Source organism: Bos indicus, chromosome 15, assembly GCF_029378745.1.
Source record: "Bos indicus isolate NIAB-ARS_2022 breed Sahiwal x Tharparkar chromosome 15, NIAB-ARS_B.indTharparkar_mat_pri_1.0, whole genome shotgun sequence".
In the NCBI taxonomy this organism is placed as follows: Eukaryota; Metazoa; Chordata; class Mammalia; order Artiodactyla; family Bovidae; genus Bos; species Bos indicus.
The window spans coordinates 76,701,031-76,725,473 of NC_091774.1; positions in this window are offsets into that span (position 1 = coordinate 76,701,031).

The window sequence follows — 24,443 nt, forward strand, 5'->3', positions numbered from 1 at the left end:
TGGCATCACCGACTGGATGGACATGAGTCTGAGTGAACTCCGGGAGTTGGTGATGGACAGGGAGGCCTGGCGTGCTGCAATTCATGGGGTCACAAAGAGTTGGACACGACTGAGAGACTGAACTGAACTGAACTGAATCTATTAAATTGATTTCACAGCCCACCAAAAATCGTGAATCCCAGTATGAAAGCCAGTGCTCTTGAGAAATTTCTGCATATGTATGTCAGCAGCCATGTAACAGAATGTTCCCAGTAGCATTATTCATAAAAGAAAAATAAAAACCAACCCAAATATCCATCAATAGGAAACTAAATGAATAAATTGTGATATATTCACCTAATACAATATTACTGGGGCTCAATCAATGTTTATTGAATGAATTAATAAACGGCTGTGAAAATGAAGTACAGCTACCTGGAGCAGTTTGGATAAATCTTAGAAATACAATGTGCAGTGGACAAAGCAAGTCACAGTTGATATTATACTGAACAAAACCACTTTTTAAAAAGCAAACAAAAGAAAACACAGTATTGTTTGAGGACCCATGCATGTGGTAGAACTACCCTAAAAGTCAAGAGAACAATAAACACAAAATTCAGGACAGAAGTTACCTCAGGGGAGTAGGCAGAGGGTGGGATTGGGGAGATCCCAGGCAGCTAACAGAATTGGAAATGTTATTCAGTTGGGTGGTTTACAAATATTCATTATTATACTTTGTACTTAGATATGCATTGATATATTCTTTTATCTATCATATTCTTTTATCTATCACATTTCAGTCAGTCAGTCAGTTTGGTCACTCAGTCGTGTACGACTCTTTGCGACCCTGTGGACTGCAGCACGCCAGGCCTCCCTGTCCATCACCAACTCCCGGAGTTTACTCAAACTCATGTCCATTGAGTTGGTGATGCCATCCAACCGTCTCAACCTCTGTTGTCCCCTTCTCCTCCCATCTTCAATCTTTCCCAGCATCAGGGTCACATTTAAAATCTTTTAAAAGGTGGAAATGAAGTTGATGGAATTGGAGAACAAAGAATTCTAGCCACACTGAGCAAGCCATTGACATATCAAAATATCGGTAAAATAGGGCCCCTTGACTTTCTTCCAAGACTGTGAAAAAATAGCTGATAAACATTTTACCGAGCTGAAAAGCAGGGTATACAGACAAGGTGTTGAATTGGCTGTCGTTTCCCCTTGTAGAATAGCCTCCAGTTTCCTTATACTCATCCAGCAAACTCTCACCCCCTAAGTACTTGCACAAGCATGGAATGTTCTTCTGCATCCCTGACTGTTGGTTGATGTTAGAATTCTGAGTTAAGGGTCTTGGGTAGGCAATAGAAGAAGAGGGTGGAGGCCAAGCCTTATTCATCTTTACGCCGCTAACCTTCAGCCCAGTGCCTTGCAGAGTAAGTATCGGATAGCTGTTTTCTGCGGAAATGATTGAAGCACTGAAAGAATAAATGACTATTGCAGTTAGGCTAAGGATGCTATACCATTTCTGTCATTGCCGATATATGAGGTTATTTCAGGCTGTTCTGACTCATGATCTAAGCTGAGACATAGTAATGGGCGTGGCTTCCCCAAAGGTATTTATGAATTAAAGATCTGAGGGAGAAGGTAAAATGAGGTCATGGGATAAAAGTGGGGAAGCAGTCAGTTTTAAAATAAAGATGAGAAATCTTGGGAGTTTTCAAAGTCCGGTTGGGCATAGCAGTAAGTTGGTGGTTATCTTTTTTATCCCCACTTTAATTTTTATCATGGTTAATTACAAAGCGTCCTGGAGCAGGGTGCAGTGGTTAAGACGATGGGATGTGGAGGCACTGTTTGGGTTTGACTCCTCCACTTACTGGGTAAGCTCAGGGAAATTACTTAACCTCCTTGTACCTCAGTTTATCATCTGTAAATAGGGATAATGATAGCACCAACCTTGGGATTTCCCCCATGGTCCAATGGTTAAGACTCTGCGCTTCCAATGTAGGGGGTGCAGGTGCGGTCCCTGGTCATGGAACTAATATGCCATACAGAGCAACCAAAAGGAAAGAAAACACCAACCTCATAGAACTGTGATGACAGGAAGTGATTCGGTGAGCAGATATTCATAAAGGGAACAGCATCTGGCGTGCAGCAAGCATCAATGTTGTTAAATAAAATCTTTATTGAGATTGACAATATACTTGTGTGCCCATGAGCTTCCTGTACTCTTTCTTTGGGTTAGCTGCTATGTGGGTACTCAGACTTCTATCACAGCAGAACAACTTCTGTGGCCTCTTCCATGGAAAGCCCTTGAGAGATTTCATCTTTATGGAGCTTTGCTATAGGATCCTCTGCTTAATTAGCACCCTTGCAATCTATTGTTGATATCATCTAAGGTCATTGTCTTTAATATACCTATATAGATTCCCGACAGTCTGCCTTCAGAATGCCTGTCCCATCGTTCTTTCTTTTCCATTCTCTCTCTCTCTCTGCTTCCTCTGCCCTCTTGGACTCTTGCAACAGCCTCCTAACAGATTTTACTGCCTCTAGTCTTTGTTATAGCCAGTTCATCCTTGGCCCTAGGGACACACTGAATCTTCCTCAATCAACCCTTTGCACGCATTATTCTCATCCACCAGCTCTGATCAGATCCCTCCACTCCTTTGCCTCTGTGTTCAAATTCCTTAGCTTGACCATCAAGACCTCTCTAGTCGACTTCAGCCTCACTCTCCCACTTGATCTCTCTCTGCCTTTACTAACTTTTTTTTTGCAGCCAAATTAGCCTAGTAATTGCTCGATATTGGTCATGCCTACGCCCACCCGGGAAACATCATTTCTTCCACTCCCAAGCCTGGAATGCTCTTCTTGTGACTTCATAGCCTGGAGAAGACACTCAAAGAGGTGAGAGAAGGTCATCGAAATGGAGATTAGGGAATATGAAAAGCAGATTTTGTCTCCTTCAAAAAAGGCATAAAGCATGAGGGTTAAGGGTATGAGCTCTGGCTCTGTTATTTCCTGGCTGCACAAGGTGCCTCTGTGCCTCAGTTTTGTGCATCTGTAAAAGGGGTACCTTTTGGAGTGGATATGGTGATACATCACTCAGGTCCCTCTTCAAGGCTGAGATACATAGTCTCTGAGCTGTAAGAGTGTTGGCACTAACCCTCACATTGAATCCCCTCCAGGAATTGCCCTCAACCAAGGAAGACTGCAGGCTTCCCAGGTAGGTAAAGAATCTGCCTGCAGTGCAGGAGACCTGGGTTTGAACCCTGGATCGGGAAGATCCCTTGGAGAAGGAAATGGCAACCCACTCCAGCATTCTTGCCTGGAGAATTCCTCATGGACAGACAAGCCTGGCAGACTACCGTCCAAAGGGTCACAAGGAGTCGGACACGACTGAGCGACTACCCTAAAGGAAACCCGTAAAATGCTGCCCTCTCCGGGGGGCAGCCTGCATCCAGTGCCACGTCAACAGGAAGTACCAAAGCCTGGCCTCTTTGCCTTGATTAGCCAGCTCTAAAGGGCCACTCCCGCTTCTGATCCCCCCATAAAGTTCACTGAGGTCTCTGTCGTGGCTGCATCAGAGCCCAGCTTCTCTCTGCCCAATCCAGCTTCCTTTTCTTCCCCTCACAGCTGCTGTTCCCCCAAACAACTCCTCCATAGACTACACACATGCAAAAGCTCTGCTTCAGAGTCTGTTTCCCAGGAAACCTGACCTACAATGGTTGGCCTAAGAAAGCAGTCCCCAAAATGAGATTTTGGAGCAGCATCACTTGCTGGCTGACTGGCACTGAGGACCTCATCACTAGTGGGAGTGGGACGCTGAGAGCACCGGGCATGGGGTTCGGGTGCAACTGCTAAGATTTTCACTGGTGTTGGCCTGGCACGGGACACAGTTGTACGTGAGTGCACCGGGGGTGGCAGATTACCAAGTGCTGGAGAGGTTCTGGGACGAACTCTTTGTAAACACTGTAGAATGAGATGGCTGGTGCTGGAGGCAAGGCGAGGGGCAAGGGATTGATTCACTGAAGAAAGACAACGAGAGGCCCAGAGTGATTAATCACCAACATAAGGCAAAGTGTAAAAGCCTGAGGGTGGCCTATATAAGGCAGAGTATAAAGAGACTCTTAGCTCCTGTACCAGAGGGCAGAGGATCAGGCCCAGAACTTAATTATAAGCAGATTGAATTCTCAACGCTAGCAGATCTGCTGTGCTGAGGTCAGGGATCTGATTGGAAAGAATGGGCCCCCTTGATCTCAGGAGGCTGAAATCAAGATATTGGGCAGGGGCTGCAGTCATCTTGAGGTTCAGCTAAGACTGAGCATCTGTTTCCATGATCACTCTCATGGCTTTTGCAGGCCTTAGAAGATCCTTTTCTAAGCTTATTCCTGCAATTGCAGGGAAGCCTTAGGACCTGGCCGTGTATCCTGAGTGTCCACACCACATAGCAGCTGGGGATCGGAGACAGAGAACCAGAGGGTCTCCCAAGACAGAACCCACAGCCTTTTTGTATGCTAATCTTGGAAGTACCAGCAGATCCACCAGCATTATCTTCTAATGCTAATAATCCTATGCATTAGAAGCCAGCCACGGACTTCCCTGGTGGTTCAGTGGATAAGAATCTGCCTTGCAATGCAGGGGACTTGGGAGTCGGATCCCTGGTCCAGGAAGATTCCACATGCTGTGGAGCAGCTAAGACTGTGTGCAGAACTACTGAACCCATGCGCCCTAGAGTCCCATGCTCCCCAACAAGAGAAGCCACTACAATGAGAAACCTGTGCATTACAACAAAGAATAACCGCTGCTCGCTACAACTAGAGAAAGCCTGCACGCAGCAATGCATGAAGACCCAGTGCAACCAAAAATAAAAATAAATTTAAAAATAATTAAAAAAAAAAAAGAGGCAAGCCACTAGGTCCAGTCCATCCATGAGCAGAGGAGAATACACACAGAGGGTGTAGCAGGACTCGGGGGTCACTGGGGAACCTCTTTGAAGCTGCTTCCCACAACCTGGCAGACCTTGGCAGGTTCTGGAGACAACGTGTTCTACACTGGAGGATACTGTTCTGACCCAATTACTTGATGACAAGGAAGACTGTCAGCTTGCAGTGGCGCCCAGAGCAAGAACGGGCTCTGCAGCAGGTACAGGCTGCGATGCAATTGCCTCCATGGTATATGAGGCCTCTATGGTGCGAAAGACACTGTATGCAGTTTGTGACAAACTCCAAGAGGAATCACACCCTAGGCCCCTGGAGTTCTGGACACAGGCCATGTCATCTATAATAGAGAACTATACATCCCATTCAAAAAACAGCAACCAGTGTCGTACTGAGCTCTGGGAAACACAGCTTCTGATTATGGGACATTAAGTGATCTTCCAGCCAGAGTTGCCCATCACAAGACTCACCCAGTCATAGAGTCCCATGGCCTGAGAGCTCTCCATCATCAGATAGAGGTGGTGTATCCAGATGCACTGTCCAGAGCAGAGAAGGTGTGGTGGGTACCAGAATCAATGGAGACGTAGCAAGTGGGAAGGGGGCACCCGGGAGAAAAGTCTCTGTTCTCTGTATGTTGAGGGTGGCAGCCATGAATCTCCCTTTAATCTACCAGCACCACTCCCCATTCCATCATAATTGTCTAATAACCTTGCCATTCATCTAAAACATGAGAGGGCTTCCCTGGTGGCTCAGACAGTAAAGCATCTCCCTGCAATGCGGGAGACCTGGATTTAATCCCTGGGTGGGGGAGATTCCCAGTATTCTTGCCTGGAGAATTCCACGGACAGAGGAGCCTGGAGGGCTATACAGTCCGTGGGGTCACAAAGAATCAAACACGACTGAGTGACAAACACTTAAAATATGAGAAGTGCAGCCTGAGAGTGACATTGAAGCCCAGCTTTCACAAAGCTTGTTTGGCAAAGCAAAAATTGTTTTCCAAGTTGGGTCCCAATCTTCCTGCCTGGATAACTCCAGCCATGGGGTTAAGACACCCTGAGTCTTCTTGTTTTCTCCTTCCCAAGTCCTTGAGGAGTATCTCAAAGTCCCCTTCCACCCACATTCCCCTCAACCTGACCCTTCATTTTCTTAAGAGCTTCACCGGGTCCCACATCCATCCAGGCTGTGAGGTCCCAGGGGAGAAGGCAGCAGGCTGGCACACACTGACCCAGGGACCGAGAAGAGCACCACAGTGCATTCACTCACCCCAGCTCAACTTGGCGGAAAAGGGCTCCAGTCTTGCTGCAGGAGGCTGATCTTCACATAATTCTTCCCTACTCCAGGCAGCAGTCTTTGGTTGCAAGCAACAGAAACAAACTTTGGCAGACTTAAAGCAAGGGGATATATTGACAGGATGGGGCCATTCACAGAATCAAGAGACAGCTGAGAAGGAGGCTGGAAGAGTTGGGAACAATGACAGCCATGACATCCTGGAACAGGAGCTAATTAACCAGCTTGTTAGAGGACTGCTTCGTGCACAGTGTTATCTGTCCTTCAGCCATTTTGGTTAAGAGCCCAAGTCCTTGAATCTGACTGGCTTGGCTTGAGTAAAACGCCCTCTCCTTTGCCACCTTGATTAACAACCCAACTGAGACTGCAACCACTGGGGTAGAAGCAATTGTCCAAAACAGAAATTGGGGCTCTTGCCAAAATAAGGGAGCAGAATGTTGGGCAGCCAAAAACCACATGTGTTCAAAACACCCCCAATCTCTCCCCAGTTACACAGTCTACTTGTCTACCAAGACTCCGGGTGCTGTATATGAAAAGCTGGCAGAACTCTAAACTAAAGCGAGTAATAAGCAGGATTGAAATCCGTGGAAGGAAGCTCAGTTTGAGGAGAATTTGGGCTTTTTGGATCAGAAGATCCATATTCCAGTCCTAGCACTGCTGCTAATTGAGACCTCTGTTTATTCATCTAAGCCATGGAGTGAGCAGTGATCTATCCGGTCGGTCATTATAAGCATCAAAATAGATAATGTGTTTGAAGGCACTTGGAAGGCTGTTAAACATGCAAACCTGAGGGGCTGTTATTGGTCATTTGGGTTTTTCTAATTTACTTTGCAGATTGCAGCATATCAACTCCTTAACCCGAGATTGCGTTTGGCCAGAAGCAGGCAGTTCTGACCTTAGCCGGCAGACAGGCTGCAGTGAAGCGAGATGAAGGAGAGAGAGCTCTGCAGGTAATGCAGTGGGCAGTCTTATTTCAGCCTATTTTGCAATGCAATGATCTTGAGGAAATATTAGGATGCAGTTCATAGAGAGTCCTCACTAACTCAGAAAAATCAACTCCAGCGAGAGCCAAGAAATAGAAAACTGCCAGAGTGTAGGAAATAGCCATTTGGAAGAACGCATCAGATATTCAATATTCAACACAGTGGCAGTGGAGCACAGTCGTTCAGAACACGAGCTTTGAGTCATGAAGCCCTGAGTTTGAACCCATCCTTTGCCTCGTCTATGTGAGTACAGTAATAACCCATTAAGCAAATGTTTATTGAGGACTTATTATACGCCAGGTATTCTTTGAGGCACTGATAAAACAACAGTGAGCAATACACATGACAAACCCCTGCTGTCCTCACAGGCTTCACATTCTAGTGCGAGAAGCAAGCAAACAAACAACCAAAAAAGGGGAAAATATGTGGTGTGTTAGGCAGTGATAATGGGCTTCCCTTTATCACTTAGATGGCAAAGAATCTGCCTGTAATGCGGGAGACCTGGGTTCAATCCCTGGGTCAGCAAGATCCCCTGGAGAAGGGCACAACAAGCCACTCCAGTATTCTTGCCTGGAGAATCCCATGGACAGAGGAGCCTGGTGGGGTCATGGGGTCGCAGAGTCAGACACAGCTGAGAGGCTAACACTTGCACTTTCAGATAGTGATAAATGCGGTGCAAAAAACAAATCAGAGAAGGAAGTCAGTGGGGTGATGGGGGAAGAGTTACTATAATCTATAGGGTGATTAGGTGGTAACGCCATGGTGACACTTGATGTCATAGTGACATTCAAGCCAAGCGTTGAGAGGGGCAGACTGTGCCAGGCAGGGGTCTGGGGGAATCCGAGCGGAGGGAACAGCGGGGGCAGTGGTCTGCCAGTGAGAGCACTCTTGGAAAGTTCAAGGAACATGAACGGGGCAGCCAGGATGGCTGGAGGGGACCCTGTAGCTGGAGAAAAGATGGAGACGAGGTCAGAGAGCTGGCGACAGGGCAGACGCCTGGGGCCTGGTGGGTCCAGGACTTTGGCCTTTACTCTGAAGGAGATGGGGAGCCACGGGAAGGTTTTGAGCAGGAAAGTAACACAATCTAATCTATACTTTAAAGTGTCATTTGAGCTGCTATGTTAAAGTGAGGACAGAAGAGGAAAACCAGTTAGGAGGCTGTAGCAAAAATCCAGGTGAGGGGCTTCCCTGGTGGCTCAGCGGTAAAGAATCAGCCTGTCAATGCAGGAGACAGGGGTTTGACCCCTGATTCAGGAAGATCCCACATGTCGCGGAGCAACTAAGCCCCTGTGCCTCAACTATTGAGCCTGTGCTCTGGAGCCTGGGAGCCGCAACTACTGAGCCCACGTGCCGTAATGAGTGACGCCCCTGTGCCCTAGAGGCCGTGCTCTGCAATGAGAGAAGCCCTGCACACCGCAACCAGAGTGTAGCCCCGCGCACTGCAACCAGAGAAAAGCCCATACAGCAGTGAAGACCCAGTGCAACCAAATATAAATAAATTTTTTTTTTTTTAATCCAGGTGAGACTTCCAGTTTCTGGTCTAGCTATAAGGAGCTTGGGAGTTATCATTCTGTCCTAACAAGTAAAAATCTGAAAAACACAGACCTTCTTAGATTCATCAGAGAAGTGAGGTCTCAAGGCAAACTGCTGCCCCTCCAAGTCTGGACAGCCAGCCAGACCAATGCTTCGAGTCACCACTTACAGCAGAGATCACAAGCAGGAATCTCCAAGGGAAGCAGCGCTGGGGCAGGAAACCCTGAACGGTCACTGACAAACTGCTGGGGGCTCAGTGTGCACAAGCCCAGAGTTAAAAACTCTGGGGAGGGGGCACCCAGTCAAGGAGAGGTGCCTACAGTTTTGTGAGTTTTATCTCCAGGGACTCAACCATATTCCCTTGGTGAATATTGCAGAAAAACCCTTCCAGCTTTTGGTGTGGTTTAAGGAAAAGGAACCATTTTGAAATATACTGAGCATTCTGCTCCTCTTAATGAGGCTTGCCCTCGAGAGAAGTTATTTTACCAGAATTTAAACTACTGGGGAGCATAATACTAGAGATCATACTAGAGCATACTCAACATGGAGAAAGGGAAACACCCAACTCCAGCCCTCTCTAATTATCCTTTCCCATTTAAGGGGGAACGATGGGGGAAGAGGCTGAGAAGAACTTGTGAAATTCACAGTCCAGGGGTACAGACCCATTAAAGACTCAGACCTCATCATGAGACTATAGAATGCTTTCTTTTCCCAACACCTTACCCTATATCACTAAAGGCCTATTTACTGCAGTTCCTTTTACCCAATACATCATGTCCTGCTAACAAAAAAAAAACTTCAAGACTATCAAATAGCAAAAAAAAAAAAAAAAAAATACACCTGCCTTGAAGAGACAGAACACACATCAAAACCAGACTCAGAGATGGCAGAGATGATGGAATTATCAGGCTGGGAATTTAAGACAACTATGATTAATATGCTAAAGGTTCTAATGGATGAAGTAGATACTGTGCAAGAACAGATGACTAATGTAAACAGATGGTGGTTACAAGAATGAGTCAGAAAAAAACACCCAGAGATCAAAAACACTGTAACAGAAATGAAGATTGCCATTAGTGCATTGACTACATGAAAGCCTTTGACTGTGTGAATCACAACAAACTGTGGAAAATTCTTAGAGATGGGAACACCAAACCACCTTATCTATCTCCTGAGAAACCTGTATGCAACTCAAGAAGCAACAGTTAGAACCCTACATGGAAAAACTGCCTGGTTCAAAATTGGGAAAGCAGTATGACAAGGCTGTCTATTGTCATCCTGTTTATTTAAATTATATGTAGAGTACATCAGGCAAAATGCTGGGCTGGATGAAGCACAAGCTGGAATCAAGATTGCCAGGAGAAATATCAACAACCTCAGATATGCAGGTGACACCACCCTTATGGCAGAAAGCGAAGAGGAAATAAAGAGCCTCTTGATGAAGCTGAAAGAAGAGAGTGAAAAAGCTGGCTTAAAACTTAACATTCAAAAAACAAAGACCACGGTATCAGGTTCCATCACTTCATGGCAAATAGATGGGGAAACAATGGAAACAGTGAGAACCTTTATTCTTTGGGGCTCCAAAATCACTGCAGATGGTGACTGCAGCCACAAAATTAAAAGACTCTTGCTCCTTGAAAGAAAAGCTATGATAAACCTAGACAGCATGTTAAAAAGCAGAGACATTACTTTGCTGACAAAGGTCTGTGCAGTCAAAGCTATGGTTTTTTTCAGTAGTCATGTATGGATGTGAGAGCTGGACCATAAAGAAGGCTGAATGCCAAAGAATTGATGCTTTTGAGCTGTGGTGTGGGAGAAAGCTCTTGAGGGTCCCTTGGACTGCAAGGAGATCAAACCAGTCAATCCTAAAGGAAATCAATCCTGAGTATTCATTGGAAGGACTGATGCTGAAGCTGAAGTTTTAATACTTTGACCATGAAGAGCCATGGATGCAAAGAGCCGACTCATTAGAAAAGACCCTGGTGCTGGGAAAGTTTGAGGGCAGGAGAAGAAGGGGGAGGACGAGATGGATGGCATCACTGACTCAGTGGACATGAGTTTGAGCAAGCTATGGCAGATGGTGAGGAACAGGGAAGCCTGGGATGCTGCTGTCCATGGGATCGCGAAGAGTCAGACACGACTGAGAGACTGAACAACAACAATCAACAGGAGGGGGTTCCTAGGTGGCTTGGCGGTAGAGAATCCACCTGCCAATGCAGAAGACACAGGCTGGATCCCTGGTTAGGGAATATCCATCCCTTGGAGGAGGAAATGGCGACCCGCCCCAGTATTCTTGCCTGGAAAATCTCATGGACAGAAGAACCTGGCGGGCTACAATCCACAGGGTCGCTAAGAGGCAGACACAACTGAGCACACACACAACCAATAGGGAAAAATCAACCAAACCAAAAGCTGGTTCTTTGAAAAGAGATATAAAATCGATACACCTTTACCAGGCCACATAAAAAAGAAAGAGGACACAAATTACTAAGATCAGAAAAGAAAGAGACAACGTTATGACAGATCCCACGGACACTGAGAGAATAAGCAAGGAACAGTATGAACAACCCTATGCTCACAAAGGTGATAACCTAGATGAAATGACCCAATTATTTGAAAGGCACAATCTGCCAAAAGTCTTACAAAAATAAGTAGACAATCTGAATAGACCTACGTATATTAAAGAAATTGAATCAATAATTAATAGCCCTCCAAAACAGAAAGTACTAAACCCAGATGGGTTCACTGGTAAATTCTACTAAAACTTCAAGGACGAAATTATGCCAAACCTATACAATCTCTTTCAGAGTATAGAAGCAGAGGGAATACGTCCCAATTTATTCTATGAGGCTAGAATTAGCATTACCCTAATATCAAAACTATATTTAGCTTTTATATAAAACTAAAACAATATCAAAACTAGATAAAGACATTATGAGAAAACTACAGACCAATATCTCTCTTGAACATAGATGCAAAAATCCTCAACAAAATATTAGCAAATCTAATCCAACAATATATAAAAAGAATTATACACCATGACCAAGAGGGATTCACCCAAAGTATGTGAGGCTGGTTCAACATTTGAAAATCAGTTAATGTAATCCATTACATGAACAAGCCAAGGAAGAAAAATCACATAACCATTTCAATAGATGAGGCGAAAGTGTTTGACACAATGAAATACTCATTCATGACATAAAAAAAAAAACCTCTCAGCAAACTAGAAATAGAGGGGAACTTCCTCAACTTGGTAAAGAACATCTGTAAAAAATTATACTTGATATTATACATAAATGGTAAGAGACTGGAAGCTTTCCCACTAAGATCAGGAACAAGGGAAGGATGTTCCTTCTCACCACTCCTTTTCAACATCATCTTGGAAGCCCTAACCTGCAGTAAGACAAGAAAAGGAAATAAAAGGTACACAGATTGGGAAGGAAGAAATGAAACTCTCTTTGTTCGTACATGACATGATTGTCTATAAAGAGAATCTGAAAGATTCAACAACAACAACAAAAGACTCCTAGGATTAATAAGGGATTATAGCAAGTTTGCAGGATACAAGGTTAATATATAAAAGTCGACTCCTTTCCAGTATATTAGCAACGAACAAACAAAATTTGAAATTAAAAATACAATGCCATTTATGTTAGCACCACAGAAAATGAAATACTTAGGTATAAACTAATATGATATGAATAAGATTTATATGATATACATATATGAGAACAGATGGAAAGACAAGAAATACACCAACATAAATGTCGTCAACTGATCTTTGACAAAGAAGCAAAGGCAATACCGTGGAGAAAAGATAGTTTTTACAAAAAATAATCCTGGTACAACTGGACATTCACATGCAAAAAAATCTAGAAACTGACCTTGTACCTTTCACAAAAATTATCTCAAAATGGATCATAAGTAGTTTAGGACATTTGAAAAAATGAACCATTTCTTTACATGTACAAAGTGCGAAACTATAAAACTAGAAGATAACAAAGGAGAAAACTTAAATCTAGATCATAGGCTTTGGCAATGACTTTTTAGTTACAGCACCAAAGGCGTGATCATGAAATAATTGCCAAGTTAGACTTCAGTAAAATGAAAAGCTTCTTCTCCGTGAAAGACCCTGTGAAGAGTATGAGAAGTCATGTCCTGTGGAGAATATATCTGCAAAACATATATCTGAGAAAGACAGTTATCCAAAATATACAAACAGCTCTTAAAACTCTTTAAGAATAAGACGCTGAACAATCAGATTAAAAAACAGACCAAAGACTTCGGCAGACATCTCCCCAAAGAAGATATACATAAAGGGCAAAGAGCACATGGGAAAAGTATCCACGTTACAAGTCATTAAAGACATAAAAAGTCATTACTCATTGAAACAGTAATGAGATTCCACTGCTCAGCTATTAGAATGGCCAAACCAGATTACTGATGACAGCAGATGCTGCTGAGGCTGTGAAGCAACAGAAACGCCCCTTCACTGCTGGTGGGAATGCAAAGTGGTACAACCGCTCTGGAGGACAGCTTGGCGGTTTCTTAAAAAGCTAAGCAGGGACTTCCCTGGTGATCCAGTGGCTAAGACTCCATGCTCCCAATGCATCTGGATCCATCTCTACTCAGGGAACTAGATTCCACACGCCACAACTGAAAGGCACCACGTGCCACAATAAAGATCAAAGATCCTGCATGCTGCAACTAAGACCCAGAGCAGCCAAATAAATAAATATTTTATAGAAGCTAAACATGCTCTTAACATATGGTCCAATAATCACGGTCCTTGGTATTTACCCAAAGGAGGTGGAAACATCCACGCAAAAACCTGCATGCAGATGCTTAGAGCAGCTTTATCCAAAATTGCCAAAACTTGGAAACAACCAAGATATTCGTCAGTAGGTGAGTGGATAAACAGTGATATTAGTACATCCAGGTAATGGAATATTATTTAGCACTTGAAAGATATGATCTACCAAGCCTTGAAAAGACCTGAAAGAAATTTATATGAATTATTACTAAGTGAAAGAAGCCAATTTGAAAAGGCTACATACTATATGATTCCAAATATATGAATTCTGGAAAAAGCAAAACTATGGAGAAAATACAAAGATCAGTGGTTGCCAGGAGTTGGAGGAGGCAGGGATGAATAGGCAGTGCACAGAGGGTTTATTTTTTTAGGGCAGTGAAATTATACAGTATGAACCCTTACGGGATACATGTCATTAAGCGTGTGTGCGTGCTAAGTCTCTTCAGTCTTGTCCCACTCTGCAACGCTATGGACTGTAGCCACCAGGCTAGTCTGTCCATGGGATTCTCCAGGCAAGAATACTGGAGTGGATTGCCATGCCCTCCTCCAGGGATCTTCTAGACCCAGGGATGGAACCCATGTCTCTTGTGTCTCCTGCATTGGCAGGTGAGTTCGTTACCGCTAGCACCACCTGGGAAACCCTTTACATTTGTCAAAACCTACAGAATACACACCACCAAGGGTGAACTCCAATATAAACTATGGATTTGGGATGGTAATCATATATCGGTATGGCCTCACTGATTGTAACAAATGTACCCTTCTGGTGAGGGATGTTGATAATGGGGGAGGTTGGAAAGGGTAGAAGATATAGGGGCCCCTCTGAACCTTCCATTCAATTTTGCAGTAAACCTTGGTGATAGTTTAGTCACTGAGTTGTGTCCGACTCTTTTTGACCCTGTGAACTATAGCTTACCAGGCTCCTCTGTCCACAGGATTTCCCAGACAAGAATACTGGAGTGGGTCGCCATTTCCTTCTCCAGGGGATCTTCCTGACCCAAGGATCAAACTCAGGTCTCCTGCACTGCAGGCGGATTCTTTACTGACTGATCCATCAGGGAAGCCCCTTTTTAAAATGCTCTAAAAAAATCAAGTCTATTTAAAAAAAAAAAAAAAAGTAAGAATTGATGGTGGTTTGCCAAGAGTAGCAGCTATAGAAGTGTGGAGAAGTGGTTGGATTATGGATTTATTTTCAAGAAGAGCCAACAGAATTGCCAGTGGATGGGATGTGGAGTATGAGGACAAGCAAAGGTTCAGCCCACAGCCTAGATGACATATGACAGTGACTGCACGCAGCGCAGAGGAGAACAAGAGAAAGGGGAAGACTAGAGACCTCTTCAAGAAAAGGAGAGACACCAACGGAACATTTCATGCACAGACGGGCTCAATAAAGGACAGAAATGGTACGGACCTAACAGAAGCAGAAGATATTACGAAGAGGTGGCAAGAATACACAGAACTATACGAAAAAGATCTTCATGACCCAGATGACCACAATGCTGTGATCACTCACCTAGAACCAGACATCCTGGAATGCAAAGTCAAGTGGGCCTTAGGAATCATCACTACAAACAAGGCTAGTGGAGGTGAAGGAATTACAGTTGAGCTATTTCAAACCCTGAAAGATGATGCTGTGAAAGTGCTGCACTCAATATGCGAGCAAATTTGGAAAACTCAGCAGTGGCCATAGGACTGGAAAAGGTCAGTTTTCATTCCAATCCCAAAGAAAACCAATGTCAAAGAATGCTCAAACTGCCGCACAATTGCACTCATCGCACATACTAGTAAAGTAATGCTCAAAATTCTCCAAGTCAGGCTTCAACAGTACATGAACCGTGAACTTCCAGATGTTCAAGCTAGATTTAGAAAAGGCAGAGGAACCAGAGATCAAATTGCCAACATCTGCTGGATCATTGAAAAAGCAAGAGAGTTCCAGAAATAAATAAATAATAAATAAATAAAGTTCATAGTCAATAAAGTTATGCTTTATTGACTATGCCAAAGCCTTTGACTGTGTGGGTCACAACAAACTGTGGAAAATTCTTGAAGAGATGGGAATACCAGACCACCTGACCTGCCTCCTGAGAAATGTCTATGCAGGTCAAGAAGCAACAGTTAGAACTAGACATGGAACAACAGACTGGTTCCAAATCAGGAAAGGAGTCCGTCAAGGCTGTATATTGTCATCCTGCTTATTTAACTTATATGCAGAGTACATTATGAGGAACACTGGGCTGTTGGAAGCACAAGCTGGAATCAAGATTGCAAGGAGAAATATCAATAACCTCAGATATGCAGATGACACCACCCTTATGGCAGAAAGCGAAGAAGATCTAAAGAGTCTCTTGATGAAAGTTAAACAGGAGAGTGAAGATGCTGGCCTAAAACTCCACTTTCAGAAAAGTAAGATCATGGCATCTGGTCCCATCATTTCATGGCAAATAGATGGGGAAACAATGGAAACAGTGACAGACTTTTTTTTGGGGGGGGGCTCCAAAATCACTGCAGATGGTGACTGCAGCCATAAAACTAAAAGATGCTTGCTCCTTGGGAGGAAAGTTATGACCAACCTAGACAGCATATTAAAAAGCAGAGACATTACTTTGCCAACAAAGGTCAGTCTAGTCAAAGCTATGGTTTTTCCAATAGTCATGTATGGATGTGAGAGTTGGACTATCAAGAGAGCTGAGCACCAAAGAACTGATGCTTTTGAACTGTGGTGTTGGAGAAGACTCTTGAGAGTCGCTTGGACTGCAAGGAGATCCAACCAGTCCATCCTAAAGGAAATCAGTCCTGAATATTCATTGGAAGGACTGATGCTGAAACTCCAATACTTTGGCCACCAAATGCGAAGAACTGACTCACTGGAAAAGACCCTGATGCTGGGAAAGATTGAAGGTGGAAGGAGAAGGGGACGACTGAGGATGAGATGGTTGGATGGCATCACCGACTCAATGGACCTGAGTTTGAATAAACTCCTGGAGTTGGTGATGGACAGGGAGGCCTGGCTTGCTGCAGTCCTTGGAGTCACACAGAGTTGGACATGACTGAGCGACTGAACTAAACTGAACTGCACACAATGCCAAGCACACATTAGATATTTAGCAAATACCAAAATCCCAGAAAATTTTGGAAGAGATTATGGTCTTTAGCAAGGTAATATTTTAGTTAGATAACTCATGGGGTGGGGTTTAGGACACAGAAGAAAATCGAAAGAAGAGTGTGACCAAACGCTATTGTGTTAGTCGTTCAGTCGTGTCCGACTCTTTGCGACCCCATGGACTGCCACAGCCCACCAGGTTTCTCTGTCCATGGAATTTTCCAGGCAAGGATACTGGAGTGGGTTGTCATTCCCTTCTCCAGGAGATCTTCCCGACCCAGGAATAGAACCTAGGAATCCTGCACTGCAGGCAATTTCTTTATTGACTGAGCCACCAGGGAAGCCAGGCTCTAGTCAACTCTAATAACTCAATGTTTTCCTGTGGTCAGTAACTTAGTTCTAGAAATAGGAGATAAATGGAGTAGGAACAGAGAAAAACAAGAATGATTCATCCCAGGACCAGTACATAACAATAACTTCAAAATAAATAACAGGGACGTGATGTACAGCACAGGAAACATAGTCAATAATATTGCAATAACTTTGTATAGTGTGAATCTATAAAAATATCAAATCACTATGTTGTATACCTGAAACTAATATAATATTGTAAGACAACTACCCTTTGGTTTAAAAAAAAAAGAAAGAAAAATAAAGTACTGTCTGACTTCAAAAAATGATAATAATGCCAAAGGTAACACTTACTAGTAATCACAGTGGCAATATTAGCTAAACATGTGGAATGTTGTATTTTTGGGAGCCTGTGCTAAGCCAGTCTCTTCACTGCAGTGCATTTAGCTTGAGGTAAATGAGGAATCATTTATGCTAAGGTGTGGGGGGCGGGGGGGAAGCAAGGATTAGTTCTCCAAACACTGACAATTTCCAAAGGATACACTCTAGTTTAGTTGGAATGTATTTATCATTTTTTTAACCCCTACTGTACATTAAGCACATACATTTTTCTAGTGCTGAAATCAGCCCAGCTGATTTCAAGGTATATATTATTGTATCCATTTTACAGATGGGAAGAGTAAGGCTTATAGAAGGTGATCACTAGCTAAGGAATCATGAACCTGGATTCAAACCCAAGGCTATGCATCTCCAAAGCCCATGCTCAGCCCACGATGCCTCACTTAAGTATTGTTAACAATGACCCACCTTCGCTGAGCACTTACCTCAAGCCAGGCCCCAGTGTTTCACAGCTATTAATATGGACTATTATCATCCCCATTTTAAAAATGAAGAAATTGAGGCCTAGAGAAATTAAGAAGCTCACAGTAGACCCCTCAGCTGGTAAGTCAGACAGTGTGGTTGTAAGTTGTAGGGTCCATCCCTTTATGTCTTTATAAAAGTACTTTTAAAAAATACAGTAGTAATATATATTCATGGTAACAACTTTAGAAAATACGACTAAGAAAAAAGAAAAAAAAATCACTATAATCCTACCATTCTGAGATAACCAAGATTATCATTTTAGTAGATAACATTTGAATCTTTCTCCTATACACACACACCCACACTGTTTTTTTCTTTTTTTACAAAAATAAGATTGTGGGACTTCTCTGGTGGTTCAGTGGTTAAGAATCCACCTTGCAATGCAGGGGATGCATTTGACCCCTGGTTGGGGAACTAAGATCCCACATGCCATGGGGGAACATAACTGGAGATCCTGTGTGCCACAGCTAAAACCCAATGCAGCCAAATAAATAAATATTAAAGATAAATGTTTTAAAAAATAAGATTGTACTATGTTGGCTTTTGACCTATCCTTTATCCATGTAATAATACGTTGTCAGCATCTTTCTGTTTTAAATATTTGCTACAATGGTGAATTGTTTTACTCTCTTGAGTCATGCACCCATTTAAGAATCTGTAAGAATTCTCCCTTTCACCCAAAAGGTGAACACACATACACAAAAATTTTACATATGATTTCAGAGACTCCCTGAACCATGGATCCTGAGAACTCCAGTTCTACATTATGTCTTCTTTTTTTTTTTTTGAAGAGTCAGACATGACTGAGCGACTGAACTGAACTGATAGTTGATTTACAATGTTGTGTTAATTTCTCCTTTACAACAAAGTGACTCAGTTATACATATATATATATATACACATTATTTTTCATTATGGTATATCCCAGGATACAACGTTATTTCTAATGCCTGAACAATATTCCGTCATGGAAGGATGCCCTATAAGTTATTGAACCAACCTAAGTCAGTGCCCTAAGACTGGACATTTAGATTATTTCTAGTTTCCCACTATTATAAACAACAGCACAACAACCGTCCCTACGGATAAATCTCTGCGTGTGGTCCTATTTATTGCCTTGGGATCCATTCCAAGAGTACGATCACTTTCAAGGCGTTTGATAATACTTCCAAATTGCCCTCCAGAAAGGTTGTATCCATTTATGCTCCCGCCAGCAGCATCTAAGAGGGCCCATTTCCCCAGATCATTGCTCACATCTGGTCTTTTAAAACATTATATTCTGTCCCTCTTTAACCCTGGCTCAGAACTTTTCTTTCTATCTTGAAGGCAGAGATTTCTGGCTCAAGGAACTGGAAATATCAGTCTTTGGGGAAGACTCCAGGTTAGGAATTGCTATCTTTCCTGACTTCAACAAAACCACAAAAGCTTCCTAGGTTTAGCAGAAGACCCTTCCTTGCAAATCCCTTGTCTTTGGTAGAAAAACCGCTACCGGGTGAGAAGAAACAAACAGGCTAAAGTTTAAAAAAAATAATAATAAATCTTGGTTGATTTTTTTAAACCTTTGTATTATGAAATGTTTGTCCCCAAAGGAACCAGGAGGGCTCCTTTTAGTAGATATTAAAATTCATAGACAAGTAATTCTGTAATGTGACTGCTCCTTCTCTCCCACTTTAGACAGCCAAATCTGGCTTCTGATGTATACAATTTACTAGGTAAAAAAAAAAACCTCAGTTTGGCTCGAGAACTCCACAAGCGTGGTTATAATGAGAAAGCTCTTGCATATAGTAGGCACTCAATAAATGTTTGTTGAATTGCACTGGAAGACTGTGACTTGCACCCTGGAGTAATAGGGGATTTCGTGTACGTGTTTAACTACTAAAGCTTTCATTAACTGTGGCAGTGTTAAATACAGCCGGTACTAATGAGGGGGAGTGGTGACCTGAATACACCAAAACAGAGGGAAATCCCAGATCAACTCTATTTAGTCTTGAAATACAGTCCATGATTTTTTTTTTTCCTCCAACAAATGTACCTTTCCAATTCTGTTTGGCTTGAGCAAATATTACAATAAGCTTAACCTCCACTGTTGGAGAAGACTCTTGGGAGTCCCTTGGACTGCAAGGAGATCCAACAAGTCCATCCTAAAGGAAATCAGTCCTGAATATTCATTGGAAGGACTGATGCTGAAGCTGAAACTCCAACACTTTGGCCACCTGATGCAAAGAACTGACTCATTTGAAAAGCCCCTGATGCTGGGAAAGATTGAAGGCAGGAGGAGAAGGGGACGACAGAGGATGAGATGGTTGGATGGCATCACTGACTCAATGGACATGAGTTGGAGTAGGCTCCAGGAGTTGGTGATGGACAGGAAAGCCTGGCGTGCTGCAGTCCATGGGGTCGCAAAGAGTCAGACACGACTGAACTGACTATCCTCAGTTAGTCCACAGAGAAGGCCATGCTGGGACAGGCAGTTTGGGGACTAGATTTAAATGCTGGAAAAAAATTTTGACTCGTTAGATGATATAAAAGAATTGTTCATTGTCTTGATTATGATATCAATATTATTTTAGCTATGGAGGGATAGGTTCCTTTTTTTAAAAAAAGATACACCTTGGAATTGACAAATAAGTTATCACAGACCATCTACAAAAGAGATAATGAAGATTTGACTATATTATAACAATAACTACTGTTTATGGGAAGTGTTTTGTGCAAGCCAGTTCATTATATTCACTTGAATCCTACACTAAATAAACTTCTGCCAGGCAGATATCACTGTCCCCATTTTTCAGATGAATAAACTGAAACTCAAACCAGTCAATCCTAAAGGAAATCAGTCCTTTAGGACTGATTGGGGAAGGACTGATGGGAAAGCTGAAGCTCCATACTCTGGCCACCTGATGCGAAGAACTGACTCATTGGAAAAGACCCTGATGCTGGGAAAGATTGAAGGCAGGAGGAGAAGGGGACGACAGAAGATGAGATGGTTGGATGGCATCACCGGTTCAATGGACATGAGTCTGAGCAAGCTCCAGGAACTGGTGATGGACAGGGAAGCCTGGCGTGCTGCAGTCCATGGGGTCGCAGAGTTGGACACGACTGAGCGACTGAACTGAAACTGAGGCTCAGAGGCAGTAGTGACTACCCAACTCTGCTTCAGGGACTCCCCTCCCTCGCTGATGAAACTGATGGCTAAAGAACCCTGCCCTCCTGCCCAGAAGTCCAGGACGCAGGGCTCCCCCGTAACCCCTGGCCTGCATGGAGTAAGGCTGAGGCCAGCACTGGTGAACACTCTGGCCCCTTCTGAGGTCAGGGACTGGGGCTTTTCAGTCCATTCTGTGACCCTCCCCACCTCAAGGCAGCCACAGTTGGTTTCTGTTTACGAAACCGAAGAATGCTGACCATCAGAGAACTATTTCTGACTCTCACCCCAGACAGCCCAGCTGGGAAATGGCAGCACAAGGATTTGGCCTCGGGCAATCTGATGTCAAAGCCTCATGCCGCTTCTCAAAGGACATCACAGGGGTCAAGTTCATGTGTCTTCCAAGTCTCTGCCATCTGCGTCTTCCCTGTGAAACTCTTCCACACTTACTTCCATGTCTCCACCCACAGGGCGTGGCAGTGCATTGCTGCACTAATGTAACTACACCTCCACGTGGGGAACCCAGTGTTTAATTCAGCGATTAATGCATACTCCCCTAAATTAACCACCTGTTACTGCTACTCACGGCGCTCTTTGCAATGAGAAGAACACTGAACGGGAGACATGAATGGGTTGTCCGGTCCAAGCTCCTGTCTCAAAGGAATGCTGCGACAAATCAACAGCCTCAGTCATGTGACGAGGTCACTTCTGCCATCACCATTCAGACAAGTCAACCTGAAGAAGCACCACGTGCTCTTCTACTGTTGCTGCTGCTAAGTCGCTTCAGTCGTGTCCGACCCTGTGCGACCCCTGAGATGGCAGCCCACCAGGCTCCCCCGTCCCTGGGATTCTCCAGGCAAGAACACTGGAGTGGGTTGCCATTTCCTTCTCCAATGCATGAAAGTGCAAAGTGAAAGTGAAGTCACTCAGTCGTGTCCGACTCTTCGAGACCCCATGGCCTGCAGCCCACCAGGCTCCTCCGTCCATGGGATTTTCCAGGCAAGAGTACTGGAATGGGTTGCCATTGCCTAAGAAAGCATAAGCCCGGGAAAGACAGCCTAGAAGAGAGAGGGACAGAGAGCCTCAGAGCCCAAGGGTGGTGGGAAGACTACAGCCTCTGCAGTCAGGGAGATGCATCTTGTACCAGGTGTGTGACCTTGGACTTCCCTTCCCTGAGCCTCAGTTTCCTCATCTGTAAAATGGGGATAAAAATAACAGTGCCCACCTCCCAGGTTCCTGAGAGGCTTGTATCAGATGACTGACAGAGTTAAACTGCCTGATACACTGTAGGCGCCAACCCTGTCGGTGCTTCCTTCCCAAAGAATTTAGGACAGTTGATCTCTTATTCCTATTTTTAAAGATCTCCAAGGAAGGAGAAACGATAGCATCCCTTGCTAGCTGGTGTCTGTGTTTCACAACCCACTTAGATGATGTGTGAATATAGCACAGAGGCCCACATCCAAGGAGGCCGGTGGAGGCTGGGAGGCATGCCAAGCAGTTTGCTGGAGCGCTACCATCCTATCCCTTCCCCCACCATCGGCTCCTAAATATATATATTAGCTTAGCCATCCTTCACAAGCCAACCTCCTTTTGGAAACCCTCTCTGATAATCCCCTGGTTTGAAAGGTTTTAAGTCTTCTAACTGCTGCAACACCTGCTGGCTGTCAATTCTTCAGGCATTTACCAAAAACAGACTAGTACCGTAACTATTTACCTAATTGGTTAATTCAATAAATATATCAAACACTTCTACATTGCCAGACAGTGTCTTAGGCACTGGACACATGGAAACGAACGAGACAAATGTGGTCCCTGCCTTCGTAAAGCTCACATTCTAGAAGAAGTCAGGGGGACAGAAAATAGAGTATATCTGTTGCTCAAAAGTGCAACGGGGGGAATTCCCTGGCGATCCAGGGGTTAGGACTCCGTGCTTCCACTGCAGGGGGCTTGGGTTCAATCCCTGGTCAGGGAGCTAAAATCCTGCTCCCTGGTGAGCCAAAAAGGAAGACAGAGTGCAATGAAGAAAATTAAATCAGGGTTGGGGTATAGCTATTCCGCACAAGAGGAATGCCAAGACCTGGCACCTTCCCACCTCAGCCTGGCTTCCTCTCATTCCCTGGGCCCCATGGAATGGTCCCATTCACCACACTCAGCTTGTCCCATTCACCACACTCCTTCCAGCCCCAGGACCTTTGCACGCTCCTTTTGTCTGGAACACTTGTCGCTCCCTATCTCCCCTGGTGAACCCCTCTTTTAGATGAAGTGACATTTGAGTCAAGACTGGAAAGCAGTGAGGGGACTACTTACATATGTTTGTTTTCTCTGAGCAACCAGAAGCTCCTGGAGAGGAAGAGGAGGCAGAGGAGAGCAGTGGGTAGAGATGTGCTTCTGGAGTCGGGCTGACCTGCTTCAAATCCCAGCACCACCACACTCTAGCTGTGTGACAAGTTCCTAACTGCCCCAAGTCTGTCTCTTCTGGAAAATCGCATAAGAACAATATTTGTCTCATAGGAATATTGTGATGATTCAGTGAGATCATGGATGTACAGTGTTGGGCACCAAGGGCAGATATCCCCTGAAGCTAATGGAACTTCAGGAGCTCCTCTTAGAGGGGTCCCAGCAGTGGGTTCAAGTGGCCACGTGCTTCTGTCAAATACGCTGACAACAATCCGTTAAGACTGCTGTCTCGGGCTTCCCTGGTGGCCCAGTGGTTAAGAATCTGCCTGCCAATGCGGAGGACATGGATTTGATCCCTGATCTGAGAAGATTACACATGCCACAAGGCAACTAACTCCATGCACCACCATTACTGAAGCCCATACCCCTAGAGCCCGCGCTCCGCAACAAGAGAAGCTGCCGCCACGAGAAGCCCCCACTCTCTGCAACTAGAGAAAGCCCACGCACATCAACGAAGACCCAGCACGGTCATGAACAAATATAAATAAATACATTTTTTTAAAAAAAGGCTGCTATCTCTTCCCACTTTGACACCCCTCTGTCATGAAGTGAAAACTGAAAGTGTTAGTCACTAAGTCATGTCCGACTCTTTGCGACCCCATGGACTATAGGGCCCCCAGGCTCCTCTGTCCTTGGCATTCTCCAGGCAAGAATACGAGAGTGGGTTGCCATGCCCCCCTCTCTCATACTTCTCCTCAAGTCAAATGGCACAAGAGAGGACACAGGACTTTTGTATTCACAATCCAGATGGGGAACTCAACCACTGCACCCCAGGAGGACAGGAGATTGGCCTTCCTGGAGAACGGCTGGGCTCACCACTGAGGATCCCTCCAGAGAGCTAGGGGCTCTGCCCCCTAGCTGGGAGAAGGAGGCTTGGGGAGCAGGACAATGCCGCCCCCATGAGATCTCCAGCTCCAAGCCTTCTGCTCAGAGCTCAGGACGCCCTGGGATCTTCCTGAGTTATCGCTCAGGAAGTGATAACTTCCAGCCAGCCCCGGGTTCAGGC